Source organism: Perissodus microlepis, chromosome 7 (genome assembly GCF_051167445.1).
Source record: "Perissodus microlepis isolate ML-2025 ecotype Zambia chromosome 7, ASM5116744v1, whole genome shotgun sequence".
Lineage (NCBI taxonomy): Eukaryota > Metazoa > Chordata > Actinopteri > Cichliformes > Cichlidae > Perissodus > Perissodus microlepis.
The window spans coordinates 40,229,570-40,235,569 of NC_140467.1; positions in this window are offsets into that span (position 1 = coordinate 40,229,570).

Consider the following 6,000-nt stretch of genomic DNA (forward strand, 5'->3'; position numbering starts at 1 on the left):
TCAAGGCTAACTAACACAAAGCTTAAACATCCATTATTTCATAACTCCAAGAAGTAATCAAGAGCCCATAACACAACTCAAAACACAGGGTCCAAACATACAGAAATTGGGCTGCATTTAACATTTTTATTGTGGTAGAGACTTGATATACTCTATTTTAGGACAGTTTTATCAGGAGAGTGACGAATTCATCCTCAGTTCTTCTCTCTGTTTTGCTGCTGACAGTTAACTATTTTGGGGGAGTGTTTTAGAATTCAGCATCACAACAGATCATTTTTGACAGTTTCTCAGCTTTGCAGTGACAGTCATGAATTGGAAGGCTTTTCGTCTACTGCCTTTTTTTCCTAGCATGCTGGCATGTGAAATGTATTTTTTTATTATTGTTAATATACCTACTTGACATTTCACAGTAGCCACATTGATTTTGTGTGATTATAATCAAGTGTGACAAAAGGGCAGAACGGTCAAACTGACTGGCGGAATGCTGAGAATGAAACAGCAATTTCTAAGTGCCTCTCTTTTCTCAGCACGAGCAGAAATCTAATTCCAACTCTTCTCTGCCCCATGATAGAGAAAAAAAAAATACACTGCATGTTGAATGCAACACTCAGTCAGTCATTACATAAAGTGTTTTTTGGATGAAAAAGCACGGCTGTCTGCTAAGTACTATAATGTGGTTTTGTAAAAACCTGTAATGTTCTGCTTTCATTTAGTGTGTGTTGCCTCTTTACAATCCTGTTCTTTACTTGTACAACACCCACAAAAACTTATGTTAGCTGGAATTTCCATGGTGGATGAGAAGACAAATGTTTTCCCATTCAAGCACTGCTATTGCATTCCATCAGAAATTTCTACAACGTTCATTCTGTTAAAAGAAAAAGCTGTGGAAAAAAATAAAAAATCAGTATTTTGCATAAAATTGTTCCCAATTAAAAAGGACATTTGGGGCAAGATGCTGGAGGGAGGACAAAATTTGACAAAAACTGCTCAGTCCATCTACCTGGCATACAGTACATACACTACTGTTATTAATAAGACATTGATGGGGGTGTCCAAGAGTTTCCTTCGTGGTGATCATGGATGCATGATCCATTGCCCCAGTTTTCTGTTCCTAGTTAACTGGAGTGGCACCTGGTGTCTTCTGCCATTGTAGCCCACCGTCCTCGAGGTCCAACATGTTGTACTTTCAGAAATGCTTTTCTGCATACCTTGGTGTTAACTGTTGCCTTCCTATCAGCTTGAAGTAGTTTAGCCATTAACTCTGATGCCAGACAGGGTACAGGGTTTTTTGTTCAGAGAACTGCTGCTCACTGGATATTTTGACTTTTTCAGACCATTCTCTGAATACCCTATTGATGCTAGAGAGATGAAATCACAGCAGATCAGCATGCCGACAAGCACGCCACCTTTCTTCACCATCGTGATGCTCAGCTTCAACTTCAGCATGTCGTGTTGATGGACAACAAGCATGTCTTTCTGTTTTATATTTTTTCAAGCACAGGCTAGCCGGTATCATAATTGCAGCTTTTGACAGCATTGTTTGTAAATTCTTGTTTTGATCTCTGCGACACCCTCCTGATGACTTCAGACAGTTCATGAAAGAAGACAAGCTATAATCATTCAATATGTGATCTGTCTAGTCATTTTATCTGACAGCCAGACAGAAAAATCTGTGTAGTCTGAACCTGGTATCAAACAACATGACTGAGTTGACAACATGGCTCAGTTGACATCAGTTGAGTGTGCACTTAAAACAGAAGATGGAGAAATTGTGTTGGAGAAATTGTGAAATGTTAGAGCTGCATTTGCTGCCGTGACCACTTTCAAACTTTCAGGGTCCACTTTTTGCTTTCATCTGTCTGTCTCTTCAGAGGGCTCTGCACTTTTGTGTACAACTTCCAATCTTTTCATCTACTCTCCTTTACTGGTGGAACAATGTGTCCTGACAGTTGACAAAACTCTGTCCTCCCAGGGGCATAAACAGCTGGTACTGGTAACCTGATTAAGAGGTTCAAGATAGCATCTCGTGTGAGGATTGTAAGAGTGAGACAGGGATTGGAATGATAAAAAAGAAAAGATAACTAGAATCATAAATGTCCCGCAGTACTGCTATTTGGTTCCTAAGTCCTTAGGTACACACAATTGTACACATGTTGGTACTGATAACCATGCTGAAGGCCTGTACACAATGAAATAATAATGCTTGTGCAGTGGATTTTTCACAAGATGAGGTGAACAAAATTTAAGCTCTAAGCATTGTGTTCCAGTTACTCTCCTTGTCTCATCTTCATCCCATAGCTCTCTGCCGTCCCTTCATGCTCCAGATTAAGCATGATTGCTCTCTCCCTGCTTTTCATCCTTTTTATGTTGCAGACTTCACTGTGCTCTCAAGTGTTTATGGAAGCTTCAAAGGATAGAGATCTTGATAAAATAGGGTGTGTGTAGCACAGCTGACTTGTGATACACTGATTATTAACAAAAAAAAAAAACCAAGAAAGATTTTTGTGGTGCGTGTGCAATAAATAACAAATTAAAGGAAAAAAATCCCCTAATCCTACATTGAGGGAATTTGGTGGTCAGCTTTGGTTATCTAGGGCATTTTGCTGGCCTTATAGATTCTGAAACAATGCATATATATGTTCACATTTCAATCAATTTATACACATATGGTATAGACAAATATAAGCTAAATTAAAGCAAAACACACAAATGCAATAAAAAACTTAATTATCCTCCTCCAAACTATTTATGATTAGTTGGGCATGATGAGGTGATATGGGGACAATGTATTTATTGTACAGCATAACATAAAGATTTTTGTGATTTAGTCTTCATATGAGGACACAGGGTCCTAGGAGGTTAGGACAAGGCTAGCCTATAAAAATTTCCTACATTGGACCTTAAAAACAAACTACTGCAGGCTCACTGAATGCAGGGAGGTGATTCTAGAGTTTAGGAGCTATAAGCCACAAGGGTATGGTCTCCTCTGGATTTAACATAAAAAAAAGAGAGATGGACATTTAAAAGGTCTTAACATTGATTAGACTGGAGAGGCTGACTCATAAGAAGGTCTCAGAACCTCTGCTAAATAGATGGGCAAGGCCACGTAATTTCTGAATTCATTTGGAAGAAAATTAAATGGAGCCAACAGCAGGGGAGATATGGGATGGCTGGGAACATCAAGAAAGAAACTACCTCTGAAAAAACTGTAACAATCATGGCATTCATGAGCTCATTCAGTATCCAAAACCATGTTTGGGCAACAAACTGGTTGGGTCCACACTGGTTGTACTATTGCAAAAAAGATGCATCCCCAACCATCTGTGGGAAAAATGTATCATTTAATATCTTTTGATAGTTTTTAATCAAGCTTTTTTACTTTCCTCCATGTGTGACACTTCTGAGTTGTAGGGAAAGATAATCTTCTCCTCCACATTTACAGTATACTGATGACACTCAGGTTTATCTTGAAGTCTGGCCATTTCTGAGTGTTGAACTCGCATAAGAATCATCCTGTAGAGGTCTTGCTGTCACCAAGCTTAAGGCAGCTTAATAATTTAAAAACTCAGAACATTTTTCAGTCATCCTGTATGCCTCCCGAAGGCTGTACAAAATGATTCCCTGGGCAGACTTGCCAATTAACCAAATCCTTCTACTGAGGTCTGCTCATATTTTTGTTAAGAAATTATAAGACATGTCAGTCAGTCAAGGGAGTTATTCACGCTTCAATTCCCACTGGACAAGACTTCAAGCTCTAAGAAGCAGCTAAGACCAGCAACTGCTTCAAATCGTGGCTGACAAACTTCTACATTTTACAAGAAAATAAGATCACATTGATCTTGTGAAAATCATGGTTTGACTTCGTCATATTACTTTCCAATTTTTAAGTATGTGGGTTTTTTTTTTTATTGTTGCTCTGGTTTCTTCCACAATTTCTTTTTCTACTTAAATTAGTTTATCATACCTACTTCAGGGGGACTGGGGGAAAAATGATAAGAGGTAAACTGTTTCTTAATGGTTCCTACTGCAGTTGCTTGATTTCACAATTAGAACACACCTTGGGAATTAACTGTTGCTTCATGTCCTTCATTCAAAAATAACCAGTAAAGCTGTGCCAGATTTTTGCTGGCACAGAAAACCTCCATGAGTTATTCATTCCAAGATCGTTCCTCTGAAGCGGTGAATCATAATTTTACACTTCAGTGGTAGAAGGGATTTTAACAAACCATCATCTGCTTGATGGTAGGCCGATACTTACATGCCAGCCAAAGGTAATTTACAAATTAGCCTAAGCTAATTATCTCCTTGTGTTTGCAGGTGAGCTCCCTGGTGTGTTTATTCAAACCTATGTTTTTGGCCATTGTTTTGCTTCATCTTTGTTTTCTGTTTGACAGTTCAGCTCTGCCTTCGCCATATCCAGGTCTTCTTGTAAGCAACCAGATCCTATGATGGCATAATGAGACTGTGCTGGCCGTTGACTTAAAGTGAGTCTGGAAACAGTAAAAAACAACAGGGAGGGATTGGGGTACAAGGGTTTTGTGTCTCTGTGTGCCACCATGTTAGTTCCTTAGTGACCATTATTATTCACAGTTACAGTGTGGTAAAAAAGTAAAGTAAAAAAAACACCCACCTACCTGCCATACCACTTCTAGAATTATTTAAAAAATAAAATAAAATAACAAAAGCTGAACAAGAAATAAAGTGCTGTACACTCAGTGGAACCTTTTCTACTTTGCTAGTAAAGGCTTTGACCTTCTGCCATATATTCAACAAGAGTTCTGAAAACACTCCTCAGAGATTTTGGTCCATATTGACATGACAGCATGACACATCCAGGTACATCCATGATGCAAATCCAACACACACCAAAGATGCCCTATTGGATTGAGACCTGGTGACTGTAGAGGTCATTTGAGTACAGAATACAGTAGTTATTGTCATGTTGAAGAAATCTGTTTTAGATTATTTCAGCTTTGAACACAATGCTGGAAACAGCCATCAGATGATGTGTGTACTGTGGTCATAAAGAGATGGATTTGGTCAACAACAATAGTCAGGCAGGATGTGGCGTTGAAGTTATGCTCAATTCATACCAAAGGCCCAAAGTGGGCCAAGAAAAATGCCCACACTCTTACACGTCACCTCCAGCCTGAACCATTGATACAAGGCAGGATGGATCCATGTTTTTATGTCGTTTATCCCAATTTCTGACCCTACCATCCGAATGTTGCTGCAGAAATCAAAAATCATCAGGCAACATTTTTTCCTATTCTCAACTGTCCAATTTGTTCAGCCTATTCAAACTGTAGCCTCAGTTTCCTGTTTTTAGCTGACAGAAGTGGCACCATGTGTGGCCTTCAGCTGCACATCTAGTTCAGTAGCACATGTCCTTCAGCAACGTGTTGTGCAGTCAGAGATGCTCTTCTGCATACATTGGTTGAGTTACTGTTGCCTTCCTATTATCTCCAAGCAGTCTAGCCATTCTCATCTGACCTTTGGCATCAAGAAGGCATTTTTCGATCTGAGAACTGCTGCTCTTTTTAGACCAATATCCGTAGTTGTGGGAGAATCCCACTAGATCAGCAGAGTTTCTAAAATACACCTTTCTTCGCCATTCTGTTGTTTAGTAAACTTCAGCAGGCTGTGACATTGCCTACATGCATAAAAGGATTTAACTGCTGCTATACAAATGGCTGATTAGATATTTATATTAACAAGCAGTTTAACAGGTGTGCCTTATAAAGTGGCCAGGGAGTGTATATAGAATATAGAGTATAGTGAGGAAAGATGGTGGAAGTAGCCCCCTTATCAGTAACAACTAAATGTTGTACTCACAAATCAAATCTGAACTGGCTTCTGTGTGCCATGTTCAGTATGTTCAGGATACCAGTCCAGTCAGCATGTCTTTTCTCACAGTCCTCATAATTCTGAGGTCCTAAGACATGGATTTTGAAATGTTTGTGCACCTCACATAGTCAGCATATAGTTAAATGTAGGAGA